Source organism: Ascaphus truei, unplaced genomic scaffold (genome assembly GCF_040206685.1).
Source record: "Ascaphus truei isolate aAscTru1 unplaced genomic scaffold, aAscTru1.hap1 HAP1_SCAFFOLD_2654, whole genome shotgun sequence".
NCBI classification, from domain to species: domain Eukaryota; kingdom Metazoa; phylum Chordata; class Amphibia; order Anura; family Ascaphidae; genus Ascaphus; species Ascaphus truei.
In genome coordinates this window covers 15,079-32,285 of record NW_027455594.1, presented here as the reverse complement: position 1 = coordinate 32,285, position 17,207 = coordinate 15,079, and the positions used below count along the sequence as shown (strand labels likewise).

Sequence of the window (17,207 nt, the reverse complement as noted above, 5' to 3'; positions counted from 1 at the left end):
GGAGAGGACTAATGCGGTCCTAAAGAACAAAATCAGCAAAATTTGTGCTGACACAAAATTGCAATGGACAGATGCATTACCATTGGCGCTTATGTTAATCAGGAGCACTCCAAGGCAAAACCAAATTAACCCAACATTAAATTATAACGGGTAGGTCAATGGTTAGTGCCAGCACATTTGCATTAATGTTGCATGATCATGCTCTCCCTGATGACTTAATTAGTGTTTTTTGTGTAAGATTAATTAAATCTTTTAAGTCTCTCCACACACAGGCACAAGCAAGCGGTACAGTCCACCAAGGAGAACACAATGCAGCAACATCTCAAGGAAGGCGATTGAGTAATGGGCAAGCATTTTCTATGCAAGAACGCTCTTCAGCCCAGATGGAAAAGCCCATTTCAAGTACTACCCACCACCAATACAGCACTTAAAGTGGCAGAGATCTCTTCCTGGATCCACGTTACGCATGTGAAGCTCGTCCCAGCACCACCCAACGCCACTTCAAGTTAACATTTTGAAGGGCAAAATAAATCCCTTACCGTTAACCCCCGAGGGAATTAGACTCCAAGTAAGGCCCGGTCTTATCCAAACAATTTTCTTTCTTTCAGGACTCAATAGTATTTTTTTATTCTTTAGAGTGTGTTTAAGTTAGAATTTAGGATGTATGCACCATTGGACCTTTGAAAGTATCGCCGCAGAGAGATGACAAAATTGAAGTGGGAATACTCTGTGGAGCCTTGTCAATAATACTGATTTTTCTGTGGTCCTTATATGTCGCAGATACTTATCACCATTTCCCAGGTAACACTACAGTTAACACCATCTCATTCACCAACATCACTAAATCCACCGTTTCACTCCGAGATAGGCGAGACCTACATTTAACCCGGTGGGAAAGAGACAATACATTTGTGGATACATGCAGAACAGTGCATGTAGCAAAGAAGCCTGCTGGGTATGTGGGTATGTGCCTCATAACCAGGAGTCACTCTGGATTGGAATCCTTATACTCATGAAGAGTTAACACCTGCAGTTAATGCAATGCCACAATTTCCTGAAATGTTGAATGGAAAATTCTCCAAAAAATTATAATAGAGTACACTTGATGAATACAATCCCAATTGGGGGTTGTTACATAAGCAGCAATACCGGCAATGTCCCCATAGGTCAAGTGCTCCCTCCTACTGATGATACTTGTTTCCAACTAGGAATACGTGTAAATAAAGAACAAGGGTCGATTTCCTATTGGTACAAATGCATAGATAACAGTACACTAAATCTGACACAATATAGAGCAATACAAAAGGCAGCCACAAGATATATAGCCAAGAACACATCTTTATCAGCAGATACAATTTTTCGCGGATGTTGAAATTTTAGTCTACCCTGTGGAGTCTATTAGCTCTGTGGAAAATGGGCATATAGAGTATTACCTTGTAAATGTACAGCAGAGACTGCGACTATTCTAGCACAAACCAGTGGCAATCGCCAAAAAGACCCAGGTACACCCAGGTACATGCTGGATACATGCCTTAGACTTGACTTAAAGTAGACCCACAATTTCTGCATTGATTAATGGCCCATCAGACTAACAACAGGGGTCCCTGGCAGTCCCATTCAAACTGAATGGGACTGCCAGGGACCCCTGCTGTGTTAATCCTATGGGTCATTAGTCAATGCAGAAATGCCTTAAACTTGCCTTAAACTAGCCTGATTACACCCAGCACATACCCAGAATGTAACCGGGCTAGTTTAAGGCAAGCTTTAGAATACTCGTGGTCTTGTCTGTATAGGGACTTGTTATTTAGAAAAAGTGGTCCCTGCTTTTACTATAACGCAAGAATTACCTACAGGGTGTCTCATAAACAAGAGAGAAACACCCAATACTTCAGGACTTAAAAGGGATTTATGGAAATAACAGTTTTGGGTTAGTTTATTTCCAAATGTGGGAGTTGGGATGCTATATGACAGGCTCAATGTACTTGCAGATGTACTAGATAATGTTCTCAAACATACAACCACAGCCATTGCATCACTAAACCAAGAGCAGGTTCAAATTTGGCTTATGGCCCTACAAAATAGAATGGCCTTAAACTATGTTTTAGCCTCAAAAGGAGGCATATGTGTCCTAATTAAAGAATAATGTTGTGTTTTTATCCAAGATCAGATACGTAGAAGAGAGAAGGAGCACAGCTCACAGCAGCCAGAATGCAAAAATAAGGGCAACTCCAGGCAAAGTAGAAAAATATATATTATCCTTTATTGATCAGCTTTGCAATAGTATAGAATCACGCACCAACTATTACTATTACAAAGCTGATCAATAAAGGATAATATATATTTTCTCCTTTGCCTGGAGTTGCCCTTATTTTTGCATTTTGGATGCTGTACGCTGTGCTCCTTCTCTCTTCTACGTACCTGGATCTTCCTTCCAAGGATTGTACGCCGAGGAATCCACTCACCTGGAACACAACTAGTCAGGTAAAGGGCACTAGCCACTCTGTTGTTACCTTTCTATTGCTGCACTGTTTCATACCATACCCCAGTGGTGAATGAATGTGTATTGGAGACCATATACTGTGGCAGCTGTGGGGGCACCACTAGTCCCTATTTCACCCTGGGAAGATCATTCCTGTCATTATGTTATTGTTCCTGGATTCTGGATTCATTCAATGAGACTTATGCTTTGGTGAGCTTACTGTGGTGATGCATCAATATACCACATAACCTATGTTCCAAGATCAGAGTGGCAAGGTGCAGCATGAACTAGACAAAATAGGAGAGATTCAAGAAAGACTTAGAAAAGGAGGCGATAGTGAATGGGATCCTTTGGGGCTTGGTGGATGGCTTGGATCACTGGGAGCAAAACTGTTGAATGCCTTGCTGTGTTTGTTAGTGGTACTTGTTGTCATATATGTGTGTGTCACTTGCTGCAAAAGTATGATCCACAAATGTGCTAACCCTACTTCCAATCTGATGCCACTTTTTGCAGATTCTAACAGCAGCAGTCCCCCAAAGAAAGAAGTTAACCAATGGCAGCGATCTAACTCGGGATGGCATTCTGGCTGCAGAGCTATACGAGACTATGACAGTAAAGAGTAGGCGCCCTTTTCCTCTGGCGTATACAACAAGCACTATTAGATGATGGAGAACCCCAAAATACAATGTGTGTCTCCCTATGTGTCTCTGGACTAACATCATAACTGTAATTCTCAAAAGGAATGATTTAAGAATAAAAAGGGGGGGATTTAGAAAGTGACATAGGGGGTTCTCAGGTAAATAGCACTAGGATCTAATCAGCAATTTTGTTCTCAGTGCCATTTTGCATCCATTTTGTTCACAGCCGTTTTTATGTGTTCTTGTCCCTGTCTGTCATCCATTTTGATGTGTTCTTGTCCCTGTGTGTCATCCATTTTGATGTTTGTCTGCATGGAAGCATGAAATGAAAGCACAGCTCGTGTCTGAAAGAATGTTTTCGCTCTCAGCAAATTTTGTTGATACCAGCCCTGGCCAGCCCAGCTGCAGAAGAAGGGAGGGTGCGTACAGCCTTGAGAAGTGGGATAAGAGTTAGAATCGACTTCTCAGCATTCAAGTGTCTGGTGGAATCAGAGATAGAAATCATTTCTCACATTCACCCCCTTACACAATACACAAACACCTAGATGCGTAATGTAGGGGAAAGGTTACGAGCTTGCGTAAGGATTTGTAGCAGATGTTTTTCTCGTATTCATTTGTTTTTCATATAAATGTTAGTTATTTTCTATGACGTACAAGTCACCTCATAAAGGGGGCATGATCTTTAGTTTTAGGGTATAAATATGCTGTACTGCACCGACACACTTTATTCGAGCAAATACCCAGTATGTACCTGGCAGATACCTGGAATGCGCCGCTCCTCACCTCTGACAAGCCCCGTTGCGTTTGCCTTCCCAGCCTGGGTTCATGCCTGGCTGACGGGCGGCTGATCTGTTAAATGATAATGATTAGGATTTAATAGGCTGCAATGCTTCGCGTGTCTACCAGATGGCATAAATTCATGAATTGTAATGCAGTATATATATATATACTGTGCAGTATTGCAGCCAGTGGGAATAAAATGCTTCAATCCCTGCCTGGAAAATACCTCAATGCTCTCGGGCAGAAAACAGTCACAAACCTCAATACACCCGGGTATACCCGAATTCGTGGGACTAGCCGAGCTCGAATAAAGTGTGTCGCCAGTGTATATCGTATATCTGGCAGAGAGCTCTGTCTATCAGCTGTCTCCAGTGTGCACCTTTTTGCAAACATACTCACTCGTTATTTTTTTATAATTGAATCCTAACTTGTATTTTTTATTCACGCTTTCACAATAGTTAAACTTTTCCGTACTACTACAATAGTACAACTATAGTATTTATATATTATATAATACATCACACAGTGTATTTATAAACTACAATGATGAGAAAGAAAGAAATATATTGTAAATGTACACCCAATGTGACCAAATATACAAATTATGTCCATGGGAATTCCTTAAAACCAAATAACCTTTAAAAACATACAGTAGCTTTAATATTATTGAGTCTAAGAAACTTCTCTTTTAAAAAATTATTTGAAAATTATTTCTTTTTAATTCCATAAACATAATAGTATTTGTAGCCACAAGAGAATTGCAGGGATAAATATTTATTACTATTGCAGGGATAAATAGTTATTATCACTAACATTTGCATGCCTTTTTTCTTAACAGAAGTCATGTAAACAATTGAAGTCACTGTTTATTTTTTTTAAATAATTATTTAATAAAAATTGCTTAACCTCTAACTATTGTCTTTTCTTGACATAAAGAATGTGTGTGAAAAGGTTCTACGAAAGGACCTAAGTAGGTGGAATGAGTAAAAAAAATCAATACAAATGAATTTGCTCTGCCGTTTATTGTATTTATTTCAAACACTCCCGACCCCTTTAAAATTAAAAGATTTGAGGAACCGTCAATCCCATATTATCAAATTTAATTGGAACAAAAAAAGGCCTAGGATCAGTAAACATATTTTAACTATCCCTACCTATGTTGGTGGCCTAGCTCTCCAGACTTTTGACGTATCACAGGGTGGCCCAAATAGCCCCGCTTTTCCTTTGGCATTCCTCTCCAGAGTTGAGAAGATGGTTCACCCAGTAGAGCAGGACAAGCTATTATGGCTTCCCCTCCGAATTAGAGATCAAATCAGAGAGATTTATCCACAATGTCCCAATCTCTTCGGGTCTGGGCAGGTTTAAGTCAAGGTTTAAGGTTTAAGTTAACATCTACTATGTAAATCCCGAGTTCTGAGCCCTCTCTGAGGAACCCTGAATTTCTCCCTGGCCTTCAACACAGGGCCTCACCTAACTGTAGGGGTGTGATGGTAGAAAGAGTCCTGGATCTATGTTCCGATAGTAAACCACTACACTTTGAAAGACTACACATGGACAGGTAATGCTTTCACTTTCTATAAATTAGGGCCTACAACTCCATCTTATCTCCATTTCCCCCTCTTACACACTTTGAAACAATGTGCCTGGGTCGGGCAAACCAGGAAAAGTTGATATTACAATTGTTCCACTGGTTCTCCCAACTGAAAGTGAGGGCAGACTTAAATATATGTTCCTTTGGGAATTTGACCTTAATGAGACCCTAGAAAGTGAGGATTGGACTGATATCTGAGAAGCTACATCTAAGAGTTCCATGTACATATCAGTCAAAGAGAATGCCTACAATTTCCTCATGAGATATCTCACACCCCTGAGGATATCCAAACTGCAATGTCTAAATAATTGCAAATAATTACATACAATCTGTCTATCAATAAGTCCATGGATACTGCCCCATCTGACCCAAGGGATGTGGGGGCATAGCTTCCTTCATCCACATGTCGTGGACATGCCCAAAATAGTAATTCTCTTAGGAAAGATCAACGACTGGCTACAGAGAATACTAAAGGGGGCCATTCCTCTGGGCCTCTGGTTGATCCTTTTGAGAAGACCCCGAGAGGGTTTATCCAGATAAGAGAACAAATTAATTTAAAATGTGGCTATTGCCACAAGAATAGGCATAATAGCACTGTGGGAGCAAACAAATATCCCGCCCACTCCAAAATCCAAAACAAGGTTTGGTATCTACATTATGGTACAGTATTGATGCAGCGGCCGTTATTCGAACACATCACGGATGCCGATTTTGAGTTCTCTGCTGTTCCCCACGCAGCATGAACGTGGCCAATCTTCTCAGGCACCCGCGCTTATCGCCGATGTTTTGTTTGAATTTCATGGATTCTGTTTCTTCGTTTGCAATAGAATGGATGAATTGTAATGTGTACAGTACTGTGCTACTGTGCTACTGTGTCAATTTCATGTTTTAAAAGCCAGAACACGAAAATTCATTTTTCTGCACTCACTGCGCTCGCATCTTAGTGCGGGAAGGCTGGAATTCATCCCGCGGCTTTAAATCGGGATTGCAATGTACATGACGCGTGAAGTGTTCGAATAACGACCGCTGCATCAGTAAATGGAAACGTTCACATGCTTAGTGAAAAACAATTACTCCCTTGTCAAGTTCCAGATAGTTTGATCACCCACGTAGCCATTCCAGGGCTGAATCCTCAAACCATGCTCCTTTGAGGCTGAGTACTGCAGGTTCCCATTGATCTGCCCTCAGATCCCTGGCATAACAGAGTGGAATATATAGATGAGGTATGCTTCTGATTGTGATTCCCCCTCCCTTCTCCCCCATCCACCTTATTTGTTCTCACAATTCATTTTTGTTCCCCCATACATCGCTGTACATGTTTTGTTATTTGCTGTATAAAAACTAATAAAAACTTGTATACCAAAAAAAAGCTACCTATCCACCTATTCCTCACTGGTCTTCTCAGCAGTCTTACTAGCTGTAGTAATTTGTGTTTTTTCTTGCTGCAGTACTTAGTATTTTCTGAACTCTTGTATTACTGATTTCTGAATTCATATTGGTTTGACAACACTTTACTTAGTATTTGCCCTGTTTCCATTCCTGTTTCTAGCCCTGTCTACGGATCCACCTTGCTGTTTGTTCCTGCCCTATCTATGGATCCACCTTGCTATTTGTTCTTGCCCTGTATACGAATCAACCTTGCCATCAACGCCTTTCACATGTCCTCAGCGCCTCTTCCCATCTACAGGGCACCTCCGCCACTCTGACGCATAGGACATTCAGTGTGGACGCCATCAGCCAGGACACATTTTAAAATTTTACGTGCATTGTGTGACTTCCTGGCTGCTGGCAGCTCTGCTAAGATTCCTGTGCATCGGAGAAGTAGAGGTGACCTGTGGCTGGGAAGGGCATTGAGGAGATGATGCGTCAGAGGTGCCAAGCTTGGAGAGGCACTGTGGACATGTGGCGACTGGCCCTGTGTTTAGTAGTTATAGTGGCCAAATGACCACAGCCAAGCATCCTAAACTGAGGGGCAACGTTACTGTTCTATTCAAAGAACAGTATTTTGAAGGAAAATGTCAGACTGCTGGCGGATAGTGTCTATCGGGTTCTGAAACGAAAAATATTTAGAAAAAACTGAATGGTATCTTGTTGGAAGCAGCTAAAGCCAACTTTATAAGCCAGAAAGAATATGACTTTATGGAGGCTAAAACACCAAAGATAGCTACATTATATTATTCACCAAAGATACATAAGAGTGGAGGTCTATAGTCTCTAAGTTTGTTCTTGTTATGCTCTGATCCTTCATGCAAATTTTCTGGTCTAAAGTTTGATGTATGTAAGGCCATCTTTATAATGGCGGTGCATGTGCGTGCGATGTGGAACAAACATATGAAGAGTTATGAAGGCACACACTGTGCACGCAACTGCGTCTCGTCCAGGAGCAAGATTTTATAACAGATTTTAAAAATTGTTCTCCCATGTCACGTGAGCGGTTCAGCCATATGAGGGCATACCGCTCATGGCCACGCCTCTGCTATGCCTCTCTGTCCCCTCCCGATGACTCCTGCCTGCAGTGCAGGTTTTTGGCGTGCGCACCGCCCTAGTCACGTCACGAGGGAGTGCGCACACACTGATGGATCCAGTATAATCAAGGCCTGAGAAGGACAGTTCGTGCTAGAGGATGGATCTTTTCTCCTGCACTGTCGATCCTTAGGCTAAGGCCCCGCTGCCTCAGACCACACGCCCGCACTGCAGACAGGTGGCGCGTGGAGAGGCACTTGACCGCTATATGCGGTCTGTAGGGAGCAGGAACGGCGGCCGGGGGGGCGTGGTTTAAGCGGAAGGCAGGAGTCTCCCGAGCTGCAGGAGGGACCCCCCACATGCCCTCTGCTGCTCTCCCCCTCCACATGCCCTCTGCTGCTCCCGTCCGATATCCCCCACTCAGCGGATGGCTGCAGCGGGGGTTGGACTCCCAGGCTGCAGGAGGGAGCTGCTGCCGGCTGTATGCTGGAAGGTAAGCAGCTCCCCCCTTCCACAAATGCCCTCCTCTCCATGCTGATCCCTCCCCCCAGTACACACACCCCACCCCCTACCTTGTGAAGGAAGCTCTCGGACAGCTCCCGCTCCCGCCCCCCGCCGCTGATAGGCTCATCAGCGCACCACGTGACGTGTCACCGCTCGGGATCACAATTTGTTTGCATCCCCTGGCGGCTGACGCATAACAGCGCGTTGTGAGCCGTGCAGTGAGGGGGGACTGGGACCGGGTCGGAAGGATACCCCTGCTGGTGAGGAATGTGCACGCGGCCGCGCTCGCCGCTGGACGCAGCGAGACCAAAGCCTTAAAATGGTGATATTTTACCATTGTTTTTACTCTCTAATGATTCTCGTCCCATAGTATGAGTATTCATCCCAGTGCTATGGTTATATGATGAGAATAAGTGCTTACTGTACATCTGGCATTATGATGGACTTTTATTGATAGACAGATTGTATGCAATTATTTAGACATTACATTTGGATAACCTACTGTCTCTAATATCTATGCATGACCTTTTGGGTTTGTATTGTATTGTATGTCTTTATTTAAATAGCGCCATAAATGTACATAGCGCTTCACCGTAGTAATACATGTTGTAATCATATAAATAACAAATAATATAAATAAAAGGTCATAGGGATAAGTGCTTCAGACATAAAAGTAACATTAAGGAAGAGGAGTCCCTGCTCCGAGGAGCTTACAATCTAATTGTTAGGTAGGGGAACGTATAGAGACAGTAGGAGGGAATTCTAGTAAGTGCGTCTGCAGGGGGCCAAGCTTTATGTATTATGTGTCCAGGATTATCCACAGTGCTATTCATATGCTTCTTTAAGCAAATGTGTTTTCAGTTGGGTCTTAAAGGTGAATAGAGAGGGTGCTAGTCGGGTATTGAGGGAAAGGGCATTCCAGAGGTGTGGGGCAGTCAGTGAGAAAGATTTAAGGCGGGAGAGGGCTTTAGATACCAAGGGGATAGAAAGAATACATCCTTGAGAAGAATACAAGAGTTCGGGATGGTGCATAGCGAGAAATTAGGGCTGAGATGTAAGGAGGGGCAGAAGAGTGTAAAGCTTTAAAAGTGAGGAGGAGAATTGAGTGTGAGATGCGGGATTTGATCGGAAGCCAGGAGAGGGAGTTGAGGAGGGGAGACACGGAGACAGATTTAGGAAAGAGTAGAGTGATTCTGGCAGCAGTGTTTAGGATAGATTGTAGGGGAGACAGGTGAGAGGAAGGGAGGCCGGACAGCAGGAGGTTGCAGTAATCGAGATGGGAGAGAATGAGTGTTTCCAAACATATGTATGACTGTATTATTGGGATTTGTATACTGTCTCTACTTGCAATTTATTTCTCCTTGATACTGATCACCTGTACATGATTTACTGATAATTAGAAGTTATATCAATTAGATTGGGAGTTAATTGACACAGTACCAGTGCTTTTCCTGTGTGTATTTATATGTGGAATGAATTTTGCCAATGTGACATTTATTGATACTTATTGATAATTTTTGATACATTGAATACTACTAAAAGGTAATTCATGAGTGCATTGTTAATGTGGTTTCTTTTTTCTACGTTTATCTTTGGATCACTCTCTGTAGCATGGGGGTCATAGGCACAATGTCATCATTGCTTAATGGGTAGGGTGGTATGTATATGTTGGATGGGATTCTAACTTTGCTTGGATGCCATTGGGGGAGTTCATGGTTTTTTTGCAGCAGTCTATCCACAAGCAAATGGAGATCATCCATGCACCTTGACATATAGTCCATACTTTCTATATCAAGGTAAATTTCTATGTCCATTAAGTCCAGTCTTGGCAAATCAGTGGCAGTTCTGGTTACAGGTGTGCAAGGTATAGTGACAACACATTTTTTTCTCTAAAAAAACAAACTACTTGACAATGGCATGCTATCCCTGAACAAGGCACCAGTTACAGTTAGACTTGAGCACGGTCCTTGGTGGGGTGAGCTGGTTCTGGAGTGGCGTGAGATGGGTCTGAGGTGGGGTAATAATGGTCTGGAGTGGGGTGAGCTGGGTTCCATTGATGAGATGAGGGTGATATTGGTGATGATGGTGGCTCTTACGATGAGCTCAGCGAGGAGTTGAGTCCTGGAGAAAGGGAAGCAGAGGAACATGGGCATGCCCCTCATTGACATCATGGTGTAAGTCCCCAGACAGTCCCCTCATGGCATTCCAGACTTCTCCAATAGCTCACAGGCATCACACAGGCACAGTGGTTTTCCCAGAGGAGCCATGAGCATGGTCCTGCCATACTTCCTATTACTGATGTGTGACTTGTAGAGCTCCTCTGAGGTAGTCCAGTACACGATTTTTCATACAGCGGTGCGTAGGGTCAGCTGTGAAGGACGCCTGGAGATGAGGGGTCTTTGAAAACATTTGTTTCATAATGTTTGGGAGATGCTGCTTCAGCAACACTCTGCATCACATCTCTCCAGATATGATGTCATAATGGAATATCCACCCACCACCATCCCCCGCCAAAGGAGGCATCGGTGCCCTACTTCTTCTTCTTCACCATGGCACACGAGACCCAGGTGGGATACACGATCCACCCCTGATGGGAGAAGGGACTCTGTTGATCCTCCATCCTCCTGTTTGTGGAACCTACTCCTTCTCCCCGACATCTACCACAATCCCCAAGGCAATGGAGACAGTGAGTGACAGACATAGTAGGCTTTGGAGTAGGACAGGGTCCTGTGCCACAGCTCACACATTGTTTTCTTGTGCATGGCTTGATATGAGGGTGCGATCTATATATTTTGGCCACCTTGTTAGTAGGGGAGAGTCACGTTTTGAGACTCTGACATGTATTTTCAACGAGCTTGCGAGGCTAACCCACACCGAGGAATTCTGCCTTTTGAAATGGAGTCAATTAAGCTTTATGTGAGCTGATGATCCTGTCACTCTAGTTATGCTTCATGAAGTGAGTGTCGATGAAGAATCTTCATTCTCTCTATCCTCATTCTGAATGCAATTTGTTTATCCCAATTTCAAATTGGAAGCTAAATTCCTCAGTTCTTCTTTGTCTTTTTGTAACTCCTTAACCTCTTCTTTTTCTGTCGGGATCTGTCACTACAGAACAGTGAATAATTTTGACTGTCAACATTGAATGTGGATTGTGTACTTTCTCTTGACACTGAATGCACTAGACCATTTTCTTTGTACGTTTACCTCCACTGCTAATTTCTAACCACAAGGTTCCACATTTTCATCATTCCAGAGACTCTCAGCCTCCACCAGTCTAAGTTCCTTCAAAACCAAAGCTATCTGACATCTGTAACTGCTACATATGTCTATAATATATACTATCTCTAACTGTGCAAGCTATGTCTTGTATATACTGTAATGTATACCGTGTTCTCTTAAATAACACATGGTTACAAATATAGTTACATGTCATCTTAGCTCTGTGCCCAGGACATACTTAAAAACGAGAGGTAACGCTCAATGTATTCTTCCTGGTAAAACATTTTACAAATAAATAAATAAATAAACATCTTCCCATAGAATAGGTTTTAGATCCGGTTTAACATATAAACATACTCTACCTCCTCTTCTATTTACTTGATCCTTCAGAAAAAGGTAATAACCCTCTAAATTAACTGCCCAGTGATGAGTTTCATCCCACCATGTTTTAGTAATGCCTATGATATCATACTGCTCCCTTCTTGCTATTAATTCAAGCACCCCCATTTTATCTGTCAGGCTTCTTGCATTAGCAAGCATTCATTTAAGGTTTTTTTTCAGTCTGTACTATTATCTTATCTGCTCCTGTCTTTCTACTCCAATTATATTTAGTCTTTAGAAGTTTTCTATTATTATCTGAATTTAATATGGGTGTCTCGCTGCATCAGCTGTCTCTCATTTTAATCTTGGATGTTTGTGGGGAGCGCAGATATATATGTGGAAGGAAAAACACAAGCAAAATAGTGCAAATATGCCTTTCAAAAAATTGGATATTCAGTGAGTTCTTAGTAGAATCCAGAAACATTTGTACTTACAAATTTCCCAAAGTACACATGTACATAAAGGTATCTTTCATCCCGAAACAGCAGATTTCACCGAGATGTATGTATATACAGTATATATACATATATATATATATATATATATACTGGGACCTTCTCGGAATAGAACAGAAATACAGGACATAGCGCAGACTGTTCAAATTTTATCTTCTTAAAATACAAAGTATAAAAATGCACTCACATTTTTCAAAATATAATTACGCATTTAGGATATAATATCCGCATCAACAGAACTCTGCTTCCACAATCTGTATGGCGTGTGACGCCCGCTCTCACGTGTCTGGAAGGGAAATCCTCAGGCTGACTGGAGATCGAGCTGTAAGCAGACAGATGTCCTTGGAGACGCCCACCTCTGATGTCACTCTGATCGTCACGTCTCCAGGAGGCGCCTTCCAACAGCGTGGAGTCAGGAAAGGTAGTGCAGACTGGTCTCAGCTCATGTGTCCCTCTGCTCACCAATGCTGGATTACACTCTACGCGTTTCACCTATGCAGGTTTGATCAGGAGTGATGACAGTAGTCACACTTAAGGCCTTGTTTACCCAATGTAGTTATTTTGATTTTATTATCTCTATATTTTCTTAACTAGGTTTAATAACGTGCATATGTATAGAAATGTAAAGAAGAAAAAACAAGGCACACACTAAGGGGCCTATGCAGAAAGGTCCGAAAAATTGCATTCGCCAGGGTTTGAATTCGCCATGTTTTTTTGGCGTGTTAACCTCGCTGTATGCAGGAAGGGCCGAATCCCTGGCGAATGAATTAGCCACCACCATTTGAAATAATGGCGAGTAACCGGTGGCGAGACGGCTGCCTGGCGAGAAGCTGCTGAGAAGCCGCCCCCTGCCGAGATGTGTTTGCAGCAGAGAGAGATCCTTTGCTCTATCTGTGCAAACATCGGCACATTAAAAATTATTTATAATACATTTTTACTCATAGTGTACATGTGCAGGGGGTCTCCGGAGCTGAACTGCATTGGTTTTAGGTCCGGGGACCCCCTGCTTCCCGAGATACAGGCCCCTTTATGAGGTGCCGGTATCCCTCTGCATTTAAAGTTCCCGATCACGTGATCGCGGAATGTAAACAAAGCAGAGGGATACCGGCACCCCCTAAAGGGGCCTGTATCTCGGGAAGCAGGGGGTCCCCGGACCTAAAACCAAAGCGGTTCAGCTCTGGAGACCCTCTGCACATCTACACTATGAGTATAACACCCATATCAATAAACACTCGTTCCTTACCTTTGCGGCTATGTGCTACGGTAACGAAGCAGCATGAATGTATTTTTTTTTTTTTATAACTTTGGTTTTATTGAGTTTTTCAGCAAAGAACATGTACAACAAAATCTTCATCATACATTGTACAAAGGAATTGTGTTACAAACTAACATTTCTCACAAATAGGTATTGGGATTATAGCTAACAGAAAAATAAAAATAAAATAAAGGGGGGGGGATGTAGGGGAGAGAGGGGACAGGGAAGGGGGGAGGGGGATGGTGGTGTGGTGCGGGAGTCAACCCCACTAGGACTAATAGAATCGTGGAGTACTAGGACTAATAGAATCGTGGAGTTTCAGCTCTTAAAGGTTGTTATATCCTTAGCCCTTCTAGGGGAACCTATCCACCCGATGTCTTAGATACCCACTTCACGAGCCTGCCGAGGGTGTTCTTGGCACTATGTGTGCTGCGTGATTCCTACTGCTGCGACACACTTTATTCGAGCAAATACCCAGTATGTACCTGGCAGATACCTGGAATGCGCCGCTCCTCACCTCTGACAAGCCCCGTTGCATTTGCCTTCCCAGCCTGGGTTCATGCCTGGCTGATGGGCGGCTGATCTGTTAAATGATAATGATTAGGATTTAATAGGCTGCAATGCTTCGCGTGTCTACCAGATGGCATAAATTCATGAATTGTAATGCAGTATATATATATATATATATATACTGTGCAGTATTGCAGCCAGCGGGAATAAAATGCTTCAATCCCTGCCTGGAAAATAACTCAATGCACTCGGGCAGAAAACAGTCACAAACCTCAATACACCCGGGTATACCCGAATTCGTGGGACTAGCCGAGCTCGAATAAAGTGTGTCGCCAGTGTACACTCAATGTTATTCAAGGGAAAACGCATCTATTACTATCAAAGCAGGATAGTATCCCTTCCTACTCCCGGGATGTCCCTCTGGTCCATCCAAGGTGTCCAGGTTTTTAGATAAATTTCGCCAGTGTCATTAACTAGACTTGTTAGTTTCTCCATCTGGCATACAAACCAAATTCTGTTCCGAATCTTGGGAATTAGGGGGATTTCGGGTTGCTTCCATAATGCTGCGATCTCGCACCGAGTAGCTGTTGCGAAATAAGCAACTAGTTTATTACTTGATTTAGTCCACCCCAAGGACGGTCTGTTCAGCAGAAACCGCCACGGGTCCATGGAAATTTTAAGATTTAGAATCTTCTCAAGCCAATCTCTGATTTTTCGCCAAAGCGGTCTAATCCTCGGGCAGGACCACAGCATATGTAGCAAATCAGCCGTTGCTCCGCACTGTCTAGGGCACAGGGGGGAGTACCCTGGTACGAATTTAGATAATTTCAAGGGAGTGTGATACCATCGCATTAAAACTTTATATGCGTTTTCCCTTAAAGTTTTGCATATATTGTAGAGCTCTTGGCAGATGCCGTAATTATTCTAGCCCACTCCTCAGTCTCTAGAACTTCACCTAGATCTCTCTCCCACTGATCCATGTACGTCAATTTGTGGTCATCTTGTACTCCTGAACCGATCACCTCTTTGTACAACAGCGATATGAGTCCCCTGGTATCCGTCTCAACCAGACAGAGCTTTTCAAACTTGGTTAGTGGGGGTCGTGGGGTAACGCTAATGTAAAATGCTCGCAGTTGGAGAAATATAAATATTTCTGAGGGGGGGATGTTTGATTCTTCTCTAATTTGTGAAAAGGGCTTCATATCTTTGCTCCCCTCTAGGTCTCGGAGTCTATGTATGCCTAATTGCTTCCAAATTGAAAATTCCTTTCTGTACAGGCCCGGAGCAAAATCAGGGTTGCCCCATAATGGAGTCATCAGAGATCCTCTAGATAGCAGATTACATTTACTTTTATTGGCCTCCCAGATAGCCAGCGAGTTCGCCACTGAGGCCAGCGGCTTATTCAGCAGCTTCAAGGCTGTTTTGGGTAACCATATAAGCTTTTTAACTCTATTGGGGAGCAAGCTTCACTTTCCAATGCAACCCACCTTTTCGAATCCGGGTTTACGTGCCATTGGGAGATTTGGCTTAATTGTGCCGCTTTGTAATAAGATAGCAGACAAGGTACCGCCAGGCCCCCTTCCAATGTTGGCTTTTTTAGAATCATACCCTTTACTCTCGGTTTTTTTCCTTCCCATATGAATTTGGATATAGCAGACTGAAGTGAGAGTATATCCGTCAGTCTGAGTGGCACCGGTAATGTCTGGAACAAATATAGTATGCGTGGGAGGAGAGTCATCTTTATACTATGTATCCGCCCGATCCATGAGATTTTAAAAGACGCCCACTTTCTCAGCTCTTCCTTCAGATCGCGGATCAGTTTGGGGAAGTTCGCCTGGTAGATACTATTGTAATCTTTGGGGATTATAACCCCTAGGTATTTCACCCCTTTCTTCGGCCAATTAAAGTTGAAATTGAGCTGTATCAACTTTTCTGTCTCTTTCGGGAGGCTTATATTCAGGGCTTCAGACTTAGATTGGTTGATCTTAAAGCCTGATATATCCTTAAAATTCCCTAGCAAGTTGAATAGGTTTGGTAAGGAAGTGAGCGGCCTTGTGATTGTCAGCAAGACATCATCTGCGTAAAGAGCTATCTTATGTGTTTGTGTGCCTGCCTTGATGCCTCCCACATCTGGATTATTTCTAATCTGTGCCGCTAAGGGCTCTATACACATTGCGAATAGAAGGGGGGATAATGGGCACCCCTGTCTGGTGCCGCTTCTGATTTGGAACGGGTCCGACGGAAATCCCTGGTGGATCACCCTGGCTGCCGGTCCCTGGTATAGTGACAGGATAGCATTGATCACCCGCGCTCCCATCCCAAACTCTCCAAGCGTGGCCCTCAGATATGGCCAGTCAATCCTGTCGAAAGCTTTTTCAGCATCCAGACTCAACATCATAACTGGGATCTTACGTGTATTGGCTATATCTATCAGATCAATATGAATGTATTTTTAATAATAGTGTACTGTGAGCAGGGGGTCTCTAAGCCACAAATCAATGCGGTTCAGCTCAGGGGACCCCTGCTCCCGCACAATATTATTAAAATACAGAAATGCTGCTTCATTACCATAGCGTATAGCCGCTAAGGCAATGAAGGGTTAAGGCACAATAGCATGTTTATTGGGGACATTTGCCCCCAATAAACATTGCAATAAACAACATACACTCCATATGTATTAAAAATACATAAACAACAATAAATACATTAAATACATATAGCACTTACCCATTTCCGGTTGCCACGATGAAGGCCATCCTCATTTTCAACCTGCCCATGTCCCAACCGCTGCTGCAAAACAGACACAAGAATGAAAACATCCAATGTAATGTCCCCTAACCCCTTAATCACCATAGCGGTTATTAACCGCTACAGTCATTAAGGGTTAACCCACCCTCACCCACCACTCGGGACGCCTACATACCCTCCCACA

The 17,207-nt window shown here is 43.1% G+C and overlaps 1 long non-coding RNA gene across 1 annotated transcript; it reads left to right on the top strand.

Moving 5' to 3' along the window:
- Positions 1-276: 276 nt before the first annotated feature.
- Positions 277-4,809, top strand: LOC142481429 (uncharacterized). The gene is made up of 2 exons (XR_012795774.1): positions 277-801; positions 2,993-4,809. It is a non-coding gene; the product is annotated as an uncharacterized LOC142481429 (long non-coding RNA).
- Positions 4,810-17,207: the final 12,398 nt, after the last annotated feature.